The 24289-nt window shown below is 49.8% G+C and overlaps 1 protein-coding gene across 1 annotated transcript in view; it reads left to right on the plus strand.

Annotated features, from left to right (window-relative positions):
- The first annotated feature begins 8404 nt into the window (after window positions 1-8404).
- Window positions 8405-24289, plus strand: part of GNAO1 (guanine nucleotide binding protein (G protein), alpha activating activity polypeptide O) — a 138723-nt gene continuing 122838 nt past the window's right edge. The window contains exon 1 of the mRNA XM_010861916.1: window positions 8405-10570. The gene's annotated coding sequence lies outside the window, so the exon portion shown is untranslated. The remainder of the gene's footprint in view (window positions 10571-24289) is intronic.

Here is a 24289-nt window from a genome sequence, read left to right on the forward strand (position 1 = left end):
TTCTGCTCCGCAGGCCGTTGCTCTGTACGTTCGTTCACCCATGCCAGGATCTCTGTTCTCCAGATTGTCTTGTGCATGAATCCGCACCACACTGTGCAGCATCTTAATATACTGTCATGGTCGTGTAGAGATTCCCCGTTTACCTGGGCGTCATTCATGCACGGTGCACGCACGTGCAGTGTTCCTAGAGCAGCCCTGCTCCCGTGAGCCTAGTGGGGCGCATTGCACCTGAGCTGTGCACAGGAGGTCGCGTGGGCGGGAGGGCACATGTGCCTGCTTTGCTGCCAGCCCTGCCTGGGTGGCATCCTGACTGTGCCACCTTCCAGTGAGTAGGTTGGAGGCATGTAGGAAGCAGAGAAGAAGGTATGTAACCCAGCCCCGAAAAAAAAGTGAAGGTGTTGGTCGCTCAGTTGTGTCCGGCTCTTTGTGACCCCAGGGACTGTAGCCTTCCAGGCTCCTCTGTCCATGGCATTCTCCAGGCAAGAATACTGGAGTGGGTTGCCATGCCCTCCTACAGGGGATCTTTCCGACCCAGGGATCGAAGCCAGGTCTCCTGCATTGCAGGTAGATCTTTACTGTCTGAACTACCAGGGAAGGCATATAATAATAATTATAGTTGTTATTGTTTACCAGTTGCAAACATTTGGTACATTTAGGACTTGTTTCCTCATCAAGGTTGTAACCTTCCTGTGGAGGGAATCTCAATTCCTACTTTTTTCTACCCCACTAGCCAAATAGGTCCATGGTGTGCACTGACTATTTGGGGCCGATTTACACCATCAGTAGAGCAGCAAATTTACATTGCTGTGGGTTTTCTTGTAAATCACCTATTGGGCCTGGAAGAAGTGTTCACAACTCTTATATGAAACTCCACTATACATGTGTGCTATGTATTATTTGTGTATGTGGGTCCCCAGTGAATTAAGGCTGGCTGAGCATATGAAGCCACAGCTTTTTATTGAGCACTTACTGTATGCAGTGGGAGGGAAGGGCTTTGCTGCCCCTACTTCTTTGGAGGAGACTTCCTCTCTGGTTGCCCTGTCTCCTCTCTCCAGAGCCTAGGCTGGCTCTTTGCTCCTTTTCCCTACAGATCTTGAAATTTTCAATTCCTTCCTGCAGATGCTAGAACCAGGTCCAAGCAGTAGAAGAGTTTGCGGCAGGGCTCCGGTGCTAAGCCCTTCCTTCCTACACTAGGGGCCCCCCAAAAAAAAAATCTAAAATAATATCTTGATCTAGGCAGTGGTTACACAGGTTATAATTGATAGAAATTATGGAGCTGTATACCTAGGATTTTATGTCTTGAATGAATGCAAATCATTCAGTCCTGTCCAACGCTTTGCAACCCCATGGACTGTAGAGTCCATGGAATTCTCCAGGCCAGAATATTGGAGTGGGTAGCCTTTCCCTTCTCCAGGGGATCTTCCCAACCCAGGGATCGAACCCAGGTTTCCCACATTGCAGGCTGATTCTTTACCAGCTGAGCCACATTACTATATGTAAATTACATGTCAGTTTCTTAGGACTTCCCTGGAAGTCCAGTGGTTAAGACTTTGCCTTCCAATGCAGGGGTTGTGGGTACTATCCCTGATCGGAAAGCTAAGATCCCACATCCCTCGTGGCCAAAAAACCCAAACAGAAAACAGAAACCATGTGGTAACAAATTCAATAAAGATTTTAAAAATGGTTCACATCAAAAAAAATTCTGTTTCTTGAAAGGTAATAATAGTGCATTCTATTAAGCAAAGGAAGGTCCAGGAAACTAAGTGATGCTCCTTTGAGTCTATCAGCCTCAGGAGAATCTAATGCTGGGGGGAGCAGGGAGCAGTACTCTGGGGGGGACGTGTTTGAGTACTCAAAAGAGAAAGGCATGCCCCATACTGCCTAGATTTCCCCCCTCACTGCTGGCGTCAGCCATCTGTGAACCCCCCTCATCCCCCACGTTTGCAGCTGGAGGTGCAGAGCTGGAAGGAGATACCCCAGCACCCACTGTAGAGTCCGTGAACCGCCAGCACGTGCGTTCCCGGGCACAGCCCACTCTTGTGCACAAACCTCCTGCCACTGGGAAGTGCAGGCACTCAAGTCCTGTCTCTGCGCCTTGCCAGGCTAGAAATCAGCAAGTCTGGACCCTCAGTAAGCCTCTCGGAGGGTGAGGGGGTCATCCCCTGTAAAATGGTCATAAGACATGTTATTTCATATGGTTGTCAGGAGCAACAAACGAGATCCTGAATGTGGAAGTTTCTGATAGACTCTATAAGCAAAGTGGACTCCCAAGCCCAGCTTCATTCCTGGGTTTTGAGGGGCAGTAAAGCCCAGTGGTTCAGTGTGCAGGTGCTGGAGGTGGACTGGCCTGCCTGGCCCAGCCGCTTACTACCTGCGTGACCTTGGCGAGCTGTGCACCCTCCTGGTACCTCAGTTTCCTCAGATGTGAAAGGGGAGTAGTGACAGCACTTGGCCCACATCGTTGAGCAAAGGATTAGACAAGTAAATCCAGGTAAAGCACTTGGATCAGGGCTCAGTTACGCAGTTCATGTTACCATAGGGCAAGATTCTCTGGTAAGCCTCGAGAGGACATCTTTAGTGGCCAGAAAAAAAAAACAAAACAAAAACCAGAACAGGTCTTATTTGAATATAACTGTTTCATGCACTAGCTATATTTTGCATGATTAGGGAACTTGAGATTATTTGCTATATTTGGTAACTTTTTCATCCTGGAAAACCTTTAATCTTTCTAGTTTGTCTAATAAATAAAGGTCCCCTGTGACGTGTCCTTGCTTCAAGAGTTTCTGCTGCAGCATCAGTTGTGAGCACTCTGATTTACAATTCAGCAAAAAGTGACGGACTGGGGATTCTTGTTCAATTCAAGGTGATTGCTGCTTAGTCATTTTTAACAGGACACCAGATTTAGCTAAATGCTTGCAGTGAGGGAGTGTGCATATCAGCTCAGGACGCTGCTTACACAGGCCGAGCCTCTGCGGCATTGTGTTGTGTGAGCCTGGCTTCTAGAAGCTCATACACGGCTGACGCAGTGGCCTCTGTGTTGCCCAAGGGGGCGAGGGACCCCTAGCACTAGAGTCGCATCGTTGACTCTCTCTTCACCCAGGTTTTTGGTGAGTATTTGTGAAGGCCCAGGCTGGGGACTGTAGGAAAATGCAGAGAAGGAGTAAGAAGGCCAGATTCCCTGAAGGTCTGCCAAGTGGCAGGTGTTGTATATGCATTAAGATTATTTAGTCATCAGGCATTACACCGAGACTTAGGTATTATGACTCCCTTTTTACAGACGAGAAGACTAAAGCAAGGTTAAGTCAGTTGTCCAGGGTCACTGTCTTGCGGTGTAGCCCAGGCGCTGAACTCAAGAGCTTTCCTAGGACCCTCGGTTGTACTGTCCCAGGGCTGCCATTCCCCTCGTGTTATGTATGCGTGACATCCTCAGGATCTTATTCCTGAGTAAACATAAAAATCAAGTAGCAGGGGACTTCCCTGGTGGTCCAATGGTTAAGAATCCACCTGCCAGTGCAGGGGACCCAGGTTCAATCCCTGGTCCGGGAAGATCCTACACGTCGTGGGGCAACTAAGGCCGTGCATTGCAGTGACTGAAGCCTGTGCGCTGTACAGCCCATGCTCTGTAACAGGAAGAGCCACCACAACGAGAAGCCCTCGCACCGCAGCTGGAGCGTAGCCCCTCCTCGCCACCCCTGGAAGAAAACCTGCAGACAGTAACGAAGACCCAGTGCAGCCACCAATAACTTCTTACTCTTTAAAAATAAAAAATGAAGTAGGCGAGATAAAACATAAATAATTCAACCACAACACATGACATAAGTCCAGTAAGGGACAGAGCTGTTTGTGTGCCGTGGAGGGCAGAGGCTCTTACTCAGGGGGAGGCAGAGGAGATGCCAAACAACTCGTGATCCGGAATCAGTTCTGTTGTGCTTTGTGCTCTGATCCAGATGTCCAAGTGTGTCTTTCTGATACTCTTGGAATTGCCGTAAAACAGCTATCAAGCTGTGCCTGGCCCCAGGTGGGCTCGGAAAGTCTCTCAAACGTCCCACTTCTTCGTTTCCTCCCTATGCTCTGCGGGAGATGGGCGTTGCCCTACTGTGCTAAGGAGAGCTGCTCCCCCCTGAAAACTGGATGCCCGGCCGGCTCACACTTTCTCGAGCAAGGAGGTGATTTGTTTGTGGGCCTCAAATGTCTTTCCTGGTAGGTGGGGACAGACCATCACCCACCCTTTGGGTGCTCCCCGGGGTGTTGAGTTGTAGGGAAGGGTAGGAAATGAGGTGTCAACATCAGTGGAGAAAAGGGATAATGTTCTCCTGTGGTGATAAGTTGGCAAGAAGGGTCCCAGCATAAAGCTCTGCACAAAATGAGGGCTTCCTTGTGGTCCAGTGGTTAAGAATCTGCCTACCAATGCAGGGGACATGGGTTCGATCCCAGTTCCAATTTGATCCCACAGCTGTGCGGTAACTAAGCCCATGCGCCCCAGCAAGAGAAACCACCACAACGGGAAGCCAGAGCACCGAAACGATGGGTAGTCCCCGCACACAGCAATGAGGAGCCCAGCACAGCCAAGATGAATAAATTAAAAAGCTACACAGAATGAGAGATGATGAGACCTGATGGTGAACTTGGGGCGTAACCATGCTATCCACCGTGATAACTGACTCCGTGGGCTGGCTCAAGAGGAGCATTTGCTGGGCACCCATGACAGCTCAGCAGTGACTCACGGCTCCCCGTGGCCTGATTCCCTAGGTCAGGCTCCAGGTTATGCATGATCTGGCCCTTCCCGCCCCTCCAGCCTCTTTCCTTGCCTTTCCTCCTTGTCTGCTGAAACCACGCTGATCTTTCCTCGGTTGCTGTGACAGATTCTGCTTGCTCACTTTCATCTCCAGGCCTTTGTCCATCCTGGGCCTTATTCCTGGAGCCCCTTTTACCCTACTCTTTGCCTGGCCAATTCCTACTCCCCATCCAGGCCTCAGCAGAGACATAACTTCACAGAAGCCTTCTCTGAACCGTGGGCCACTGGCGTTTCCCTCGCACATGGAACAGAGCGACTTTTCTCTTGTGTCCGATAATGAGATCTTTCCTTCTGCCATCTTCTGCCCTGTCTCCAGATAAAGGAAGGAGAGGAAATCTAACTTGTCATAGGTCAAGGAATGCCCCAGAAGTGAAGACTGGAGCCAGTACCTCTTGACTCTTGACGCAGGACCATGTCCACTGCCGCCTTCTGCTTTTCTGTGTGGCTCTGATTTCCTGGGTTCTCTGGAAGAATCCTGAAAACCCCCGACCTGTGAAATAGCCCCTGAGAGAGAAGCATCTGGAAGTGTGTACTACGCCTGGAGCAGCCGGAAAGAACCCTGCCCCATGGCTCCTGTCGATAGGGAAGTCCCTAGTGCCTTGGGCTGTCCAAGATCTGAGAATTTGAATCAACGGAACTCGAGGAGGCCTGGTCAGTCCAAACATCCAACAGAACAGAGAAAAGTATATGTCAGCCTGATGCTGAGAAACAACGGGTCTGGGCTGTTTGCTCCAGAAACACGACAGGAGAGGTAGAAAATGACAAAGCTCCCCATAGCTCTTTGGACAGCCCTGCAGGACAGATGGTTCTGGCCTCTTTTTGCTGGTGAAGAAACTGAAATTGGAGGCAGACCTGGTACCAGGACTAAGATCGCCTAGCCTGGGGATCTGCCAGGATACCCATCCGACTGCAAAAATTCATCCTCCATCTCCCCCACGTCCTTTTCCTCCTCTCCACCCCCCTGCCTCTCCCATGAAGAAATCACCTCAGGTGGTGCTTTCAAAATCATTCTTTTAAAAATAGTTTACCAAGAACCTACTATGGCCGGGTTCCATGACAAGTTCCCGGCTTTCAGAACAAAGTGGTACTTGAACTTCCAAGTATTTCTCAGAGGCTCCAGGAGGAGTTTAGGTCCTAAAACCAGCATTCTTAATGTCTTTTGGGTCTCAGGTTGCTTTGAGAAACTGATGGAAGCTGTGAAGAGTATCCTCAGAAAAAACAGAATCTCTTCAGTCTCCTGCATTGTTTTGAGTTGGTAAAAACAGTATTTGTCTATCGGGGTTAATAGTCTCCCAAAGGCAGGCTGTGGGTCTGCCACACCTGGGCTTGATTGCAGATTAAGAAACTGGACCAGATAAATGGGATTATAGCCTTGTTCTTTGAGAACAGCTATTGGTTCTCCCAAGGCAGCTTGTCACAGTGAACAGAGGCTGGGGGCACGGCTGTGACTTTGTAGTCATGGTTCTCGTTTTGGCAAAGTTGTACACGTGCCAGTGTCCCATGGTCTTTAATTTTTCCTCTCCTCAGGGTGCGGGAGGAAACCGAGGCAGAGAGAAGGATAACCGGCATGAGAGCCAACAATGGTGCTCAGAGAGAATGCAGCCATTGGACCCGAGCCTTCAGGGGGTGCGGGAGGCTGGGGGGTGGGGGAGGAGGCCAGGTGGGGTGTGGGAGAAACTTAGGAAAAAAGCACAGAAGTTTTGCAATGGGATTTAACAGCGTTTTAAAGAGAGCTCAACTTTGAGATGAACAGGAGGCTGAGAAAGCCTTTATAAGGTCTTCCTAAATGATGCTGACAGCTAAGAGTGGCATGCCCCTGAGAGTCTATGATTATCTCGAAGGAACGATCTTTATGGGAGCCTTATTAAGCACAGAGCGTGTCAGTGGGAGGAGCAGCACAGTGTTCACAGCTCTAGAGGGCAAGTGAGGCAGCCTCCTCGATTTGCAGTGAGCTTTGCAGCCCTTTCCCATTATTTCCTTAGCAGACTGTGGGGCTGGTAGAAGACCCCCTTGCTCCCTAGAAACCAAAGAACACTAGGGTTGTTAGCGCAGGACATGGTGGGCTTCCCGTCTAAAGGTATCCTTAAACCCTCAAAAGAAAAATAATAACATAAAATAAGCCCTTCCTTGGGCCTGGAGTTTGCCCCTCTACAACCAGGGTGATGTGACACTCTAGAATGCCCACCCCCTCCCCCAAGCTCTGGGGCCCTGGGATTCCCTGGATCAGTGGCCTCCAAGAAAAAGCGGGAAAGCCATGGCCTGGTGAGGTCTTCTCCCCATTCACGTGTGCAGGGAATCTGCCAGCCCTGCCAAAGGCTTACCCTGGAGCCCGGCAGCCTGTGCGTCCATCTCAGGTGGAAATGCAGACATGGAGTGAGCAGAGGATAAACCCAGAGGAGATAGGTCTGGGGAGGGCAGGAGAGCGTGGAGTCCAGTCCCTTTTTGATAACACAGGGAAGCAGTGCAGCGTCACTTAGCTGCTAGACGGTAGCAGCTGATGAGCAGGGTGACAGTAGGATCATATTTTGAGGGCTTGCTGTGCACCAGGCGTACTGAACTGATATCATCTCGCACTCTCCAGGGGCTTCCCAGGTGGCTCATTGGTAAAGAATCTGCCTGCTAATGCAGGAACGCAAGAGATGTGGGTTCAGTCCCTGGGTTGGGAAGGTCCCCTGGAGGAGGAAGTGGCAACCCACTCCAGTATTCTCACCTGTAAAAATCCCATGGACAGAGGAGCCTGGCAGGCTACAGTCCATGGCGTCACAAAAGAGTCAGACACAACAGAGCAACTGAGCACCCATAGACACGCATCCTCTACGAGACTAACATCACAGCGTGGCTGAGTGTCCATGTATGCACAAGGTCCTCCATAGAATGCAAACCTTGAAGCCCCAGCACCTGGCTCCAGTGCCTGCTGAGTGTGTAGCAACTGTAATAGTTCTCAATGACTGCTGCCCACATATCACCACAAAGTGTCATGACTTAAAGCAGGACACAGTTATTCTGTTAGCAAGTTCTAGGTCAGAAGTCTGGTACAGGTCTCACCAGTCTAAAATCAAGGTACTGGCAGTCTGTGTTCCTTTCTGGGGTCTGCAGGGAGAATCCAGTTCTTGCTCTTTCTGAATTATTGGTGCAATTCAATTCCTTGCAGTTGTAGGAGTCCCACTCCTCCTCTTGAATGAAACTGAGGGCTGTCCCTAACTTCTGGAGGCCACTGCGCTCATTGGCTCGTGGCCCCTTTCCTCCACTTTCAGAGCCAGACGTGGCTAGTTGAACCCTTCTTCATTGCGTCTCTCTGATCCCTCTTCTAGCTCTGCATCTCTCTCTGACCCAATTGGGAGAGCTCCTCTGCTTTTAAGGACCCATGTGATTAGATTGGGCCTATCTGGATAATCCAGGATAATCTCCTCTTCTCAGTGTCCATAACCTTAATGACATCTGCAAAGCCCCTGCAAAGGTTCCAGGGATTAGGGTGTGACTGTCTTTGTCACAGTGACTTAGGGAAAAGGGCTTGTCTTCCTGCTTTTGTTTGCCATTTCCCCTGGAGAAGGAAATGGCTACCCATTCCCATATTCTGGTCTAGAGAATCCCATGGACAGAGGAGCCTGGCGGGCTATAGTCCATGGTGTTGCAAAGAGTTGGACACAACCAAGCGACTATCACTCACTCACTCCTGGTTTTGTGCGGTGAGGAAGGTGATGGTGCTTGCCTCTGGGTTGTGATACTCAGTCCAGGCACCTTGGTAAATGCTTTGTTGGTCTTTGTTGTGGGAATTGTCACCAAATCTGTTTTGTATTGAAGAAACTGAGACTTAAGAGATGTTAAGTATCTTAACTATGAAGAAGATTCAAAATTCCTTGAGGGAAAGGACTACATTTTATTCATCTCTGACATCCTCCATGGTACCTAACACAGCACCTGGCCCAGAAAAGATGTTCAGGGAAGGTAGGTTGGATGAATGACTGAGGACCAGAAAGAATGAATTGTATGAGCACCCTCAGACGCAGAGTGTCACAGATGGAGGGACTCTTAGAGGTCACCAGTCCCAGCCCCTCATGCATAGCTGGGGATCCAAGGCTTCGTGGGGAAGGGCCCTCCCTCCCGTGATGCCTCAGGGAATGGCAGAGCCCAAAACGGAGCCTGTGCCTCCGTGACTAGTGCATCCTCCTCTGTGCCAGGCTGTGTCCACTTCTGTTGGGCTTTCTAGACCCTGTGGTCTCAGCTAGGCTGGCAGCCAGTCCTGTGGGATAGAGGTGTTGACTCTGACCCCTGGTCCAGCCTTGGAGGGAGGATCTGACACAGATGAGTGAGAGCCCCCATTCCTTCTTCCTGGAGGTGGCCTGTGGCAAGGCATTTCTGTAGTTTGTTCCTCAGGCTTCAGTAGATTCCCTAGGCAGTGACGCAGTAGGATAGCAAGCAGATGCCTCACGCTTCATCAGTGCCCCTTGCTTTGATATAAACTGCACGGCAGAGTCAAGGGACCTGAGTTCAGGCTGCTCACTTAGAGTGTTATGAGACCAGGGACCATTTGGCTCTTTGGGGTTCGGCTGCACCATCTCTAACCCATGTGGACACTTCCAGGGTCCCAGGTGACGACCCTGGGTTTCAAGACCCTTTCAGAGAGATGGTTTGAAAACACTCACATCAGACTCCAGGACTGAGATGCAGTGTTGTTCCCAGGGCCCCCTGGCTCTGCTCAGGCTGAGGGCAGCTCAGCAGCCAATGAGATCTTTCCGGGCAGCTGGTGGTGTCCCCTGTCTCCATGAGAGCCAGCTCAGGCGGGCTGGGTGGTGCCCAGTATCTCCGGGCTCTCGGCTGTGCCAGGCTGCCCCTGACACGGGGCAGCCACGGGAAAAGCCGCTAACATCTCTCTAGAGCAGAATGTGGCATTTATGCTGTCTCACTGGAATGAGGGCTTTGTCATCGTGTCTGGTTGTTGGAGGAGAGTTGAGCAAAGTCAGAACTCTTCTTTCCTGAGCAGCCCGTGTCAAGTGTTACAGTGTCAGCAGTAGCAGGAGGAACGGAAGGTGCTGTGGGTGGGACCAGGAAAGGGGTACTAATGTGTATTCCTACTGGGTGCCAGGCCTGGGCTCAGCGCTCACTTTGACAATGGTCCCTTGAGGCAGGTATGATTTTCCTAGTCTTACAGGTGGGGAGATGAAGGTGGGGAGGTGGCGACTCCCTGGTCCCTCGGCGGGTAGCAGCGGCAGTTATTTGGGCTCTAACTAGTTGAATCCGAGCTTCACTTGGTTGTCAGATCAACACCAAGGTGTGTGCCTGCTCTCCAGATCTGATGGGCCTGGAGCATCTTCCCCCCCTTCTGATGGGAGGCTGGAGTCCATTCTAGCAGAGAGGGGCCGGGCAAAACAGCAGGTTCATTACCACAGCCCCACTTACCAGTGATGCTGTATGTGCTGTGTGTAGTGCTCCAGCACTGGTAACGGGGCTGTAAGAGGAAGAGTCAGGGTCCTCAGCCTCAGGGAGCTGCCATTCTGGTTTCAGCAAGACAGACAAACACACAGACAGGAAGTTGCGGGTACCCAGGGCCAACCAGAGGATAAGAGAGGGAAGTGTGATGGTGGATAGCTGGGGAGTGGCTTTAGCTAAGGTGGTCAGGGAGGCCTTCCTGAAGGAGTGAAACCTGAGCTTAGACTCCAGTGGTGAGAAAGGGGCAGCCCTGCAGAGACCTGGGGAGAGAACTTTCCAAACAGAAGGAACAGGACAGAGGTGAGCATGATGACCTGGAGACGGGAAGACTGCCAGGACTGAAGCCCAGTGAGTGAGGGAGAGGGCGGAGGGAAGGGCCCTCAGGAAGTTTCTCTGAGCATGATGAGAAGCTGTTGGAGGGAGTTAATTAGAAGAGAGATGCTCTGATTGGTACTTGGAAAGTTCACCCTAGCTGCTCTGGGGAGGATGGTGGTGGAGAGGCACAGAAGAGAGCAGGGTGACAGGAAATGGGCCATTACGGTCTTCCAGGTGGCCAAGAGTGGGTGGCGACTGGGACCTGGGGTGTGGTGGTGGACCGTGAGACATTACTGGAATCAGGCTATTTGGGAGGTAGAGTCAATTGGGCTTATGTATAATGAGGACGATGGGATGCCAGAAAGCCAGCTGGGGTGGGAGGGAAGCCCACACTAGCAGTGGGCTGGTCTCTGCAGTGTAATATCCCCACCGTGGTTGATTTCAGGCTCCCAGTTTCACAGTTAGCTCTGTGAGCCCATCCTTGCCAGCTCCAGCACACTCCTGGGTTCGGCCTTAGGAGGGTGAGGAGGTGGGAACTGCTGAGAAGCATCCCGAGGTCTTTGGTCTGAGTGTCTGGGTGGCAGTGATGCCGTCCATGGAGCTGGGAAAGACCAGAGGTCAAGAGAAAGAGGCTGGGACAGCAGTGGGGTAGTGGTTCTTCTCTGGCCATGTTACATTTTAGATGCATGCTTTAGATCAGACCAGCTTCCCTGGTGGCTCAGTGGTAAAGAGTCTGCCTGCAATGCCAAAGATCAGGTTTGATCCCTGAGTTGGGAAGATCCTCTGGAGAAGGGAATGGCTACCCACTCCAGTATTCTTGCCTGGAGAATCCCAAGGACAGAGGAGCCTGGCGAGCTACAGTGCATGGGGTCCCAAAGAGTCAGACAGAAATTAGTTACTAAAAAACAACATCATATTAGACATCTGTTTTGTAAGTTCTGGGCAGTTGCATGCTTTATCTCATTTTAATGCTAGTCCTTCTAGTACCTATCTATGAGTTTGCTGGTTTCTTCTCCATGTACAGAACAACAAAAGGGGCCAAAAAAATTAAAGTGAGGTTGCACAGCCAGTGAATGGCAGAGCTGAGTTTGAACTGAACTGGTTTGATGCTGCCCCAAGAGTCTAACCACTGCAGAAACCACTCCATCCTCAGCTCTATGCTGCTCTTCTTAGGATGTTGCAAGTGGGTCTTTAGAATGTTTTGCAACAGTCTTCAGGCTAGAGATTACAGTAGGGTTGACCACGCCCACCTTTGGCTGTGTTGTGTGGGATGGGGTTTTTTGACAAGGGGGAGCTTTTCCTGTTTGAATCATTTTGTTTTATTGGCCTAAAAAAAAATAGGAGAAAGATGTAATTGCCTTAGATGAGAGTGTATTCTCCGCTGCCACCCCCATGCTCCTCCATTCCCTCCTGTGTCACCACCTGCCTGCTCTGCCCATTACTGGCTTGGCCCAGGAGGCATTGAGGTGTCCCTAGCTCAGGAGGAACGCAGCTGTGGTGGCCTGCACAGGGGCTCTTGGTTTGGTCCTTGCACATCAGGGAGTGAGCCGCCAGGCTCCTGTCCCGACCCCCATACCTGAGCCTGCCCCCAGGGTGTCAGGGGTGTTTGATTTGCACGTTCAGTGGCTCCCTTCCAGAGCCAGCCACCAAAGTCACCCTGTTCTTGAGCACTGAGAATTGTGATCGTTTGAGTCAGTAAAACCTGAAATTGTCCCATCCCAGCAATATTGCTGTTATTAATTTGCTAACAAAATGAGGCATGGGGGCCTTGTTTGTCTCTGTTCACAGCCTTATGGCCTGTCTTGCTGGTGATATAATCAATGACATGGTGCACTTGAGCATCACCCAGCTCGGCTGGCACTGAGTGAAGCTCCAGGGAGGAGCTGAGAGGCACGCACAGCCAGCTGCTGTGGCTGCATCTGCCTGGCTCCCTTGGATCGAGAGGGCCGTGCTGGGCTGGGTTACCCGAGCGGCATGGCAGGGTTGATGGGAAGGCGCCACCCCAGAGCTGGCATGACCAGGTCGCCCCGCACACTGCTCTGGAGCCGACGGCACTTGCCTGAGCCAGGGAGGGAGGCCAGCCTGCCTCCATCTGGGCAGGTTCTTGCATTCCAAGTGCAACCGGAGGCGAGAGATCCTGGGCTTGGTCAGAGCCCCAGGCAGGCTGGACCGAGGGTAGGTGGAGGCTGACCTCTCGAGCAGCAGGACTCTGCAGGCATTTCAGATTCGGCCTGCAGAAAAACATCTTTTTAGTACAAGGTGTTTAAGTCTGTATTCTCAGTAGGTGTATTTTAATATTATGTAAATTAAGATACTTAAGGACAAATAGAAAAGTTAAGTAAAAATGATAACACTTTCTCCTATGCCCCCATAGGTCCTGGCAGTGGGTGTATTTTTATATTATGTACATTAAGATACTTGAGGACACATAGAAAAGTTAAATAAAAATGATAACACTTTCTCCTATGCCCCCATGGGTCCTGGCAGTGGGTGTATTTTTATATTATGTATATTAAGATGCTTCAGGACAAATAGAAGAATTAAGTACCAATGATAACTGGAAGTGATAACACTTTCTCCTATGCCCCTATGGGTCCTGGCGGTATCCTCCCCTCCCTCTTGCTGACCTAGAGCTCATGCAGCCGGAAGAGCATCAGGGCATCAGAATCCTGGGTGCCGAGTCTCAGGTCTACTTATTAATCACCTGCATGCTGTGCACACGTCTCCTCGCCTCACTGGCTCCTGTCCTTCAGGTCTGTGCAAATGTCACTCTCTCAGTCCTTTTCAGAACCTCCCCCCCACATCCTATGGTAGATCCCAGCCCACTTTGTAGTTCCTAGAAGTCCTTACTGCTACCTACGGTGTTTATATATTGTGTTTGTTTGCTGTCTGTCTTCCCCCACGTATGCTCCAGGGGAGCGGGGCTTGCCTGTTCTGTGGTGTGCCTGGCACACAGTAGAAACTCAATAAATATTTGTTGGTTGAATGAATTAACCTCCTCTATGTAATGTAATGCTGCTTAGTGTACTTTTGTGATGGAGGAGAAAGAACCAATAACTTTAATGCTTGAAAAGAGGATTTAGAGGGTGGAAGTGGAATTGTCCTAAGGGGTATCTGCTTTGATGGAAAACATCACTGTTGCCTTTAACCATGGTTGAGGGTCAAGAGCTGCAAGTAATTGAATCTCTGCTGACTACCAGGTGCTGTTCTAGGAGAAGATGGCTAGCTAGGTAGGTAGATAAAAAGAAATAATTTAATCTTAATAATAACCCATTGCGGCAAATTCATTATCTGCATTTTACAGATTTTAAACTTGAGATTCTGGGCCTCAAGTTTGTTTTGGGGTTAGAGTAATTCTGCTCTGAGCCCACCTCCAAATTGTTCTCAGTCAGTTGCCTTGGGTTTCAGAGTGTCAGGACCTGGCCACAAAGAGGTCTAAATAGAATCTCAAGCACAACTAACTCCAGAATGCCTAAACCCATGGGGCACAGTTCAGACACCCAGTGAGTACCAGTGGAATGAAAGATAGCCCAGGCATTTATACCCCTAAAGCTTGTTAAGGTTTTCTACCAAGTAGCCTGTGTGATGGAGAAGGCACTGGTGACCCACTCCAGTACTCTTGCCTGGAAAATCCCATGGGTGGAGGAGCCTGGTAGGCTGCAGTCCACGGGGTCTCGAAGAGTCGGACATGACTGAACAACTTCACTTTCACTTTTCACTATCATGCATTGGAGAAGGAAATGGCAACCCACTCCAGTGTTCTTGCCTGGAGAATCCCAGGGACGGGAGCCTGGTGGGCTGCCGTCCATGGGGTCGCACAGAGTCGGACACGACTGACGTGAGTTAGCAGCAGCAGCAGCAGCCTTTGTGGTAAAGAACCGTGCCAGGTGGTACTAGTGGTGCCATCCCAGGTGGCGCTAGAGGTAAAGAACCTGCCTACCAATACAGGAGATTTAAGAGGCACAGGTTCGATTCCTGGGTCAGGAAGATCCCCTGGAGGAGGGCATGGCAATCCACTCCAGTATTTTTGCCTGGAGACTCCATGGACAGAGGAGCCTGGCAGGCTACAGTCCATAGGGTCACAAAGAGTCGGACCCGACTGAAGCGACTTAGCAGCAGCCCTTGTGGAAAAGGCTGGCGAGTGTGCACACAGGAAGGTCAAAGGGCAGCACCTGAAGCAAGCTCAGAGATTCTTTGATGTCTAGCTTTTCATTTTAAAAATTTAATGTGAATTTTTGTATTGCCTTTATATTGTAAAACAAACTCCCCTTTTTACTATAAAAATGATGCTTTTCATTATTTAGCAACCTCCATTTTGTAATTTTTTTAAAATTCCAATTAAAACTGCTGCTCTGTGTTCAGCTCGTTCAGGTGGTACGCTCCTGGTGTGAGTTTTGTGCACCCAGGGGACGTTCAGCCCAGTGTGCGGGGGCCCCAGTGGCACCTGGTGTGGAGCCTGGTCTCTGGCACAGCCCTCAGCAGGCTCTCATGCCACTTGTCCCTGGGTAAACACGGCCTGTCCAGAGGAGACGGCATGTTCGCTTCCAAGCCCGGGCCATCTGTTGTTTCAGATCTGCATGGTGGCTGCACCCAGGCGGACGGGGCCTTCAGCAAACAGTGCCTTGGCAGCCCCCTGATAAGGGGTTGCCTCTCAAGCAGATTTTATAGCTCTGCCCTTCATCCCCAATCAGAGAGTGGGCGGAGAGAGAATGAAATATCCCTGAAGCTGTCGGAATAATCTTTAGAGTCTGTTTTATATAAACCAGAGGTCCAGAGCACGGTACATGAAATGGACCGCTGAGACTCGGCCCATAAGACTTTGATGTCGGAGAGCCGAGGGCCTCCCAGAAGAACCTCTTTGTGGGTTAATGCTTCAGCGACTGCGTTTCCGATCGTCCTCTCCGGTGTGGGAGTGACGGCGTTCCCCTGACTCTTAGAGGTTTCTCCACTCTCTGGGTCTTTGCCTCTTCCTAGAAACTCAGTCCGTGCCAGTTCAGAGCCACACAGTGGTTTAGGACTGGAAGGCCTCTTAGAGACCCTTTAGGCCTCGCATTTCACAGATGGAAAACTGAGACCCGGAGACAGACAAGGAGGCCCCACCCCACTGTCATCTGCCAGTCTGCAATCCCACAGTCCAGGGCTGTGGACTAGGGGCCCTGAGTATATGTCTCTGCTGGGAAAGAGCTGACACTGTTCTCTTTTCCTCTCTGGTTAACCTCCGCCCCATGGATCCATCACAAAGCCAGGTCCCAGAGACACAGTGAGAGGGGAGGAGAATGGGATGTTCAGGTCCATAAAGAGGATGTTGCTATGACCTGGGCAGTTTGACTTACTCTCTCTCTGTGAAGGGCTCGGTTGGTCCCTGTTCAGACCTCTCCATGGCCAGGCAGGTCTCCTGACACTCTGAAACCCAGGGCGACTGGCTTTGTGAACAGTCTGGAGGTGGGCTCAGAGCAGAGTCACTCGCTGCTCCAGAATGACTCCCTTCATTCAGGTCTCTGCCCAAATGTCACCTCCTCCAAGAGGCCTTCCATGATACTCTACCTTTTAAAAGAGCATTCTTCATCTCCCACTGTTCCCATACCCTGCTTTAATTCCTCACTATGACCACCTCTCGCGTGCTTGTTTGTCATTTTCTGTTTTCCTTCTCTAGAACATACATTCCCTGAGAGCCCAGTGCAGGTCTGTTTTGTTCTCTGCCGTATCCCCACAGCCTGGAAGAGTACCTGGCATGCTCTGTTGCTTACTAAGTATTTGTTGACTGAGGAAAAGAAGGAGTACGGGAATAGGAAGGACGGGGTACAGTGCGAGGGTGCTGCGAAGGTGGGAACAGAGGGGAAGGCAGTGTGCGGGCCCTAGGGGCTTTGCGGGCCGTGGAGCACCAGAAGGCGCTGATGGACTGGGAGGGGGCAGGGGGGCGTGGGGGAGGAGAGGCAGCGACAGGGTGGGGACTGGGGCCAGACCCTGGGAGATAGAGGGCGTGCCGTGCCCTCTGAACCACCTAGACAACCCCGAACACAGAACGCTCAGAGCTGCTTCAAGGCGGTCGTCTGTGATTCTTTCCAGAATCACCAGGCTCAGTGCTGGGTGCTGGCACATGAGGTTGAATGTTTTAGGTTCCCTACTGGCCCAGCCTGTATTTCTGCAGGGGCCTCTGCTCCTTTTAGGCGTGATGTCCTTCCCACTCTGTAGGGCAGGGCCCCTGGCGAGAAGGTACCTGGTCTCAGGGGACACGTGTGTCTCAGCTACTGTGTCATCCCCAGCACTGTCCACCAGTACTTCTGGTGACAGGTCAGAGGGAGAACTACAACATGGGAGTTGGAGGGGCCCCCAGACCATCTGGTCCTTCCCCATCTGTTGCAGAAGGGCGAGTGGGGCCCGATGCCCAGTGTGTAAAGAACCTATGTAAAGGGCACACAGCAAGACACTTGCAGAACCCAGACGAGAACCTTCTCCCTCACTTTTTTTAAAGTTCTATAGTATTGCTGATCTTTTGATGTTCCCTCCCTCCTATAGCCTCCCCTGTTTAAAAACATCCCCCAAACCCTGGCAAGGACCTCCTGCTGTCTACTCTAACATGCTTGACCCACTGAAGACTTGTAACTCTGGGGTAGTTGCTGGAGGAAATTCATGCATCTTCAAAAATTGTGCCCAGTAAGAAAAATGGGACTTCTGGCAGAGAAAGTGGTTTCAGTGAGTCAGGTGTTTCCCAGGTTCATATTCCCTGGAATTCTGGTTTCCTGAGCCTTGAGCCTTTATTCTACACCTCCCCCCCAAATAGTTGTACAGTCAAGTGAGAAAATGCTACCTCCTGCATCCCTGTCTTGGAGAGACACAGTGGTCTTTAACATATTAGATGTTCTGAAAAGTTCTGTAGTTTAAAAAAAAAAACAAACCAGCAGCTCTTTGTGTATAATTCAGTTTCCCACACTTGTTTGACCTCAGAACTCTTTCTGCATGAAAAACTGCTGGCCTGTCTCAGAGCTGGTCTTCATCCAACCACAGACTAACTAGATCACTCACACAAGGTGGTGTCCAGCTTTTGCTGTTTATACACTCCTGGGTTTTTTTTTTTTTTTTCCAGCTTTAATAGTAAAAATATATTTTCAAAAATAGGTCATAAGGCCTTTTCAAAAGGGGTGGGGTCCCCTCCGATCAGCCTTTCACTGATTCGAACTAGAAGGATGGAAGAAAGCTTCACAAAGATATCCCCTCTTCTTTATATCCTGTGATTCTGTTTTTATTGTCCTAAGAAAGCCCACAGGCACTTTCCATTTCGTGAGTAAAACATGTTCTCTACACTAATGGCTTTCAAGACAGGCCAAAAAGGATTCCCCGTTGGGAAATGGCATCAGTGATGCTCACATAGCTCAGGAGTCAGAGCGTCAGAGCGTTAAGTGGGTCTCAGTCCTGCCTTCCCCATGGGATGTTAACTTCTGTCTTTCTGTTTCCTCCCCTGTTAAGTGGGATGCTCTTGGTAGGGTCTGTGAGCCTTTGGTTGTCTTGAGGGTTACACAGGATCCATGTCCAGCATTTAGGTGGTATCCAGTGCAAAGCCAGGGCTTACTGAGAGTGCCCCTGTTAATAATCACCCCTGCATTGAGGGCTCTGCTTCAGCCGGAGCTGTGTTCTGTTAACTCCTATACCCCCGGTGTCTAGAACAGGGGCCGGCACATAGTTGATGCTTATTTGGTAAAGATGCTGGTTGAATGCCTGAGAAAATGAACAGATGGCCTGCCCTGTGTGGAAAGCAGAGCACCTTTCTGAGAGTCAGATTCCAGCAGAGCAGGCCCCTGGGTACAAGTGAATGACCTTCCGTTGGGCAGGGCGGTGGTCTCCTCTGCCTCGTCCTTCCGGCCCACAAATGAGAGGATGCAGGTCACAGCGGGGAACCCAGAAGCGGGAGGTGATTTCCTGGAAGGTAGTGATGTCATCTGAACGTTGCGGGCTTCGAGGTTCCAAGCCTCGTGGATTTCTGTTCTTGGTGACTACTCGAGGTCTGTGTTTCTCCCAACCGGAGAGTGTTCAGCAGGAGAACTGCTTACCTAGGGAGGGCCATCGCCAGAAATTTGCTGCCAAGTGTGGAGTGTTGGGTGGGCTGCTTTGGGAGGCAAAGCACCCCCGGCTGTCCAAGGGGGCCCCAGAGTCCCTTAGCCCGTTTGACATCCTAGCCCCCAAAGGTACCACGTTTGTTCCTTCCTCTGTGAGTTGGCACCACAAAGTGGCATGCGAACCCTTGGCCTGCTGGTGTTGACTTTACCCTCTCTTGAGAAAACAAAACCGAGGCACTGGACCAAAACAAGCAGTGCAGACTCTGTGCCGACCAGGCTCTGGTGGGAAGTGTGTTATTGATTTGCCCGTGGCTGCTCTTTGCCTTCAGTTACCCAAGCTCTGCCTGTCTCCTGGGCTGGGACATTAACTCCACTCATTCCATCCAGACACCTATACCCGCTTTGTTGTTACTCCTGATGGAGCCAGGGTTCTTCTCCCAGAGTTAGGGGCTTCTGAGGACTGTGAGTGGCCCAACCCACTAGGTCTCTGCTCCAGCTGGACGTGAGTGGTCACACCCCTGGCCCACCCTCTCTGGCTGGAGGACCCAGTAGCAACCAGTCTGTTCAGGGAGAGGCAAAGGCCTGAGTCATACTTGTATGATCTGCCAGGTCCATGGCCTTGGCCCCTGGCCCAGAATTGTCCTCAGGTTGGGGAGACTTATGGCCCAGTCTTATGGGTGCAGGTCTCCGTGGAGGGGGTGGCCTGCAGCTGAGTGCCGTCTCAGGAAGTGTAGCTGGAAAGAGAGGTTACTGTGATTCAACCAGGCCTGAAGTTCCTCGGGCCCTCCCATGGGGTTCTGATGTCCAGTTTTGGGCGCTCTCACCAAAGACGACACCTGGATGCACCTGTGAGCCATTTCAGCACTGACTCAGCTCTCAGCTCTGCAGCTTCCATTTTCCCAGTCCTGGGCTCAGTTGCTTCTCGAACCCAGAGGGTGTTCTGTGAGGGGCTAGGAGTTCTCAGGTCCAGACTTGACCAGCCCTCTCCTCTACCCTCCCCACAAGACTCCTGCTCTAGTGACCTCCAGGGATGTGCAGGGGGCCCTTTCCAAACTCACAGATTCTCCAGTAGAGTACCCCAGCCTTAGTAGCCAAGGAAACCACCTTGCTCTCTCCCCACTGTTGTCTGTCTGAGTCAGAGACCTGTCTCCCTTGGGGTGGCGAGCACACAGCCATCTGCAGCTGGCCTGCACCTGGCTAGCTAATGTTCAGCCACCTGCTTGCCCAGAAAATGTGATTTGTGTCTCTCCCCCAATACCCCCACACCCGACCCATCAGAGAGTTTAAATGTGGTGCCAGTGCTTGAGTTCTAGAAATGACACCATTCTCTGACCAGGCAGAGATGCCTCACCACAACTCACAGCTCTCAGGGTGGTTTGGAGGTGGGGGAGAAGGTATTAAGCTCAGCCTTCTGAAGGCTGATGATGGAGGTACATCCTTTGTCCTATCATCTGGCTCCCTCAGAGAAATTCAGTACTTCCCTCTGATCACAGAGGGGCTTTAGGATGTTACTGAAAGCTCAGTCTGTGTAGATCATCCAGAAACTTGAGATAGATTGAGACTTACTCTTAGACAAGATGGAGCTTAGAAGAGCATGCAGCCTGGCCCGTTTACAGATGAGGAAGCTGATGCCCACAGAGACCACAAGGATGTAGAGAGCGCTAGGGCACCTGGAGGGCGGCCTGAGTGAGCAGCCCCCGCTCTCACAGCCTCTGCCCACACCCCATTTCCCCTCGGCTCATTTAGAGCATATTGTTGTTATTTAGTTGCTAAGTCATGTCCAACTCTTTGTGATCTGGCTCTTTGTGGACAGTATCAGCCTGCCAGGATCCTCTGTCCATGGAATTTCCCAGGCAAGAATACTGGAGTGGGTTGCCATTTCCTTCTCCAGGGGATCGTCCCAACCCAGGAATCAAACCCTGCATTGTAGGCAGATTCTTTACCACTGGGCCACCTGGGAAGCTCCCTTTACAGCATGCACCAATCTAAAGCTTGTCTCCAAAGGTAGTGCTTATGGTGAGTTACTTACTAGGAGAGAACTGTCTATTTCCATAGGATTTTGATGGAAATGTGTGTAGAGTATGCCCCACCCTCCTCTGACCTCCCTGGCTGTTCTTCTGTGGAGACTGCAACCTCTGTGTCCTTTCACCCTCTGCCCCAGCACCCAGCTGTCTGCTGGGGAACCTCACCTTACAGCTAGGCACTTGCCCTGTTGGACTAAGATGAATATGCATTGATTCTGGTGGGAGGTTAGGTATTTATGTTCATCACTTGACCTGTGTGGATCTCATGGTCATATGTAAAATAAGAGGAGAAAGGGAGTGGCACTTTATGTGCATGACTTGAGTGAGTCTCTTTCATTTGAAATCATCACAAAGGCAGATCAAGACTGCCCTGTTTAGGACTTCCTGGTGGTTCAGTGGCTAAGACTGTGCTTTCAATGCAGGTAGCACAGGTTCAATCCCTGGTTGGGAAACTAACATCCCACATGCCAAACGGTGCATGGTCAAAAAAAAAAAAAAGATCATCTTGTTTTTTATCTGAGATGGTGACTCTTGAGTCATAGCACATTTTGACACAGGGAAGCTAAACATCAGTCTTAAGATATAGATGTTGTCAGCCCAAGTCTCCCCTTGATTTCAGGCAGTCAATCTTTACTTCTCAAGTAAAGTGGAAACAGTGTTCTCCCATCACTGCTTCCTAGATCTTTCCTGAAGTTGCCAAACTGATGGACCTTTACTGGCAAATCGACATTGATCTACTTTAAGGAGAAGAAGTTAAGGGTATGGGAATACTCACTGTAGTATAAATTGAAGAATCTCACCATAGGCAGGACTTGCAAGATGGATCATGTTGGAGAAAAGGGAGACTCTGTTAAATTGTATCTTTTTTATTTTCCCACCACACACACACAAGTATACACACGCTCACAGCATTCAGTTTCAGCCACGGAACTCACTGTCAGTAGTAGTTTGGAAGAAAAGAAGGGCAAGTAGAGGTGCCCTTCCTAGGGGCCTTAGAGATTCCGAGCAGTGACTGCCCAATATGTCTGAACAGCATTGATTCAGGCCAGCCTGGTCACTTTAATTGGCTAAGGTCAGAGAAATGAAGTATTAGGCTTTGGTTCTCCTGCAAACAAACCTCCTAATTCCCAGTCGAGTGCTGTGTTTCACTATAATGTGTTACTTCTCTCCTGGAGTGACCTTTCCAAGCTGGTTCATGACTCACCAGAGCAAACTGGGTCTCCTGGCACTGTAGTCACACAAGCAGCTTTGTTCCCAAACTCAGTGGTCCTCTGTGATCATCACACACCTTATGGTTTTGAATGATTTATCTTTGTTTCTCAAAGTTAGCCTCATCAATGGAGACTCAAGTTTTAACATCATTAAATATTTTCAGATTCTGGAAAAGGCAGTCAGAAGTGCTTTGTTGTTGTTCAGTCACTCAGTCATGTCTGACTCTTGACCTCATGAACTGCAGCACACAAGGCTTCCCTGTCCTTCACCATCTCCCTGAGTTTGTCAAATGCATGTCCATTGAGTCGGTGATGCTATCTAACCACCTCAGTCTCTGTATCCTCCTCCTCCTCCTTCTGCCTTCAGTCTTTCCCAGCATCAGGGTCTTTTCCAGTGAGTCAGCTATTTGTATCAGGTGGCCAAAGTATTGGAGTTTCAGCTTCAGCATCAGTCCTTCCAATGAATATTCAGGGTTGATTTCCTTTAGGATTGACTGATTTGACCTCCTTGCTGTCCAAGGGACTCTCAAGAGTCTTCTCCAGAAGTGCTTTAGCCAACGGCAGTGTTGGTGGAGTATGTGGGCTTGTGCATTTGGGTGTCTGTGTCTAGTTCTACCACTTACTGCTGGGTGATCTTGGAGAAGTTTATATACTTTATCTGGGCCTCAGTTTCTTCATCCAAAAAATGGGAGCAATAATAGGACCTAATTTATAGAGTTGTTGTGAGAATTGAGTTGTATGCTGTACATAAAGTGTTCATTAGCATGTTGCTGGCACATAGAGAGCACTCACAGAATATTTGCTATCATCATCATCATTTTATTCTTTGCTCTCGTGTTTAGATTGGTCTCTCTTATAGCTGTAGACATTATCACCCAATGCAGATAAATATGAAGAATCAAAGAACTAAAGAGTAGTGACATTAGCCTAGTGGGGTGTGTGCAGTCTTCCAACAGACATTTATTAAGCACTTACTTGTGTGCAAGGCATAGAGTGCACGTTGGGATGAATAAGACAGATGTGATCCTACTTTCATGAATCCTACCCTCTTGGCGGGGAGACAGGCATTTAATGGGTACTTAACAGTGTGCAGAGTGTTACAACACGGATGCCCTGTTTCTGACAGAGGAGGGAGAGGGGAGAAATCACACATCCTGGTGGCCACCGCCACTCTGCCAGCCAGGAGAATGCAACAGTCTCCCTGGAAATCCATCTGGGTAAATTTAACTCTAGGGGGAAAAACACAGCCGTTCCATTTCCAAACTGGAATTCTCCCCCATGTGTTTTTGGGAAGCGCAGATGCCTTGGCATTTCCCTCTAACAATAACAGAGATTGTTCACAATTATGAATGGTTTTGGTTGACTTCAGCTCCAACAAAACCATGAATCATTTCATAACTCCTGAAATTGCAAAGAAATAACAGACACTGTGGCTCTAGAAGAAAAAAAAAGGACAAGTTATAGAGCACAGATTCGTCTAATTAAATGTGAATTCTTTTTTGTTTGTTTGTTTGTTTAACAGCTGCATATAGCAGGGCCAGCTGGCAATGGATAAAAAAAGCCAGTTCAGTGTCTGGGTACCTGGGGTACCACTTGCACAGTCTCGTGTGTGTAATCCGTGACTGGCTATCCATAACCTCCTCTCTCCATCCTTCTTAAAGCTTTAGGCCAGAAGCATTATTTCATACATTTTACCATGTTCTAAGGAATTGAGGGTAAAAGGAAATACATGGGCTGAGGCTCGTGTGACAGGGACTCTCCATCATGAATCCCAATCCCAGATCCCCATTGCACAGACACCCTTAGGTGGGACCACCTTTTCGAGCAGGTTTTTTGACTCCTCCTGATACCAGGCCATAAGATGAAATTTTCTAAAGATGGGGTAATGAGGGTCAGGCTTTCCCAATTTGTGACAGTCTTATGAAGTGCCATTTGAGGGACAGGCTAGCAGCTTCTTCTCTTCCCTCCTAATCTAGAAAGGTGCATCTTTTCTTTAAAAAAAAAAAAAAGAAAAAAGGTGCATCTTGGCCGTAACCACCCTGACGCCCTTGCCCATGCATGCATTCAGAGGCACAGCTGGGTTCTAATATCCCAGAACTGAGACCAGATGGAGAGTGGGGGCAAAAACATGAGAACAGTGTCCCAGTCTCCAAATCTTGCCCTCCATTGTATTGACATTCTTTTTTGATGTTAGTAATGTTAAATGCTATAAGAATTTCTTGAAAAGGTGCTTCTTTTGGAAAACAGGTTCAGGGGTGCCAACTCTGCTTCCAACCCCTGGTCCATTTCCACCCTGGAGAGTACAAAACAGACCACAGTAGACTCAGACTCATTGGCATAGCATGTCCTAACACACACACATTTATCCTTAATAATACAATTAATACTTTATTGTCGAAGATAAATTAGAGTATTACAGACATCAAAATGGAAGAAAATTAATATAACCTGTATTCCCACTATGCA

The sequence above is a fragment of the Bison bison genome, unplaced genomic scaffold (assembly GCF_000754665.1).
Source record: "Bison bison bison isolate TAMUID 2011002044 unplaced genomic scaffold, Bison_UMD1.0 scf7180017864473, whole genome shotgun sequence".
Lineage (NCBI taxonomy): Eukaryota > Metazoa > Chordata > Mammalia > Artiodactyla > Bovidae > Bison > Bison bison.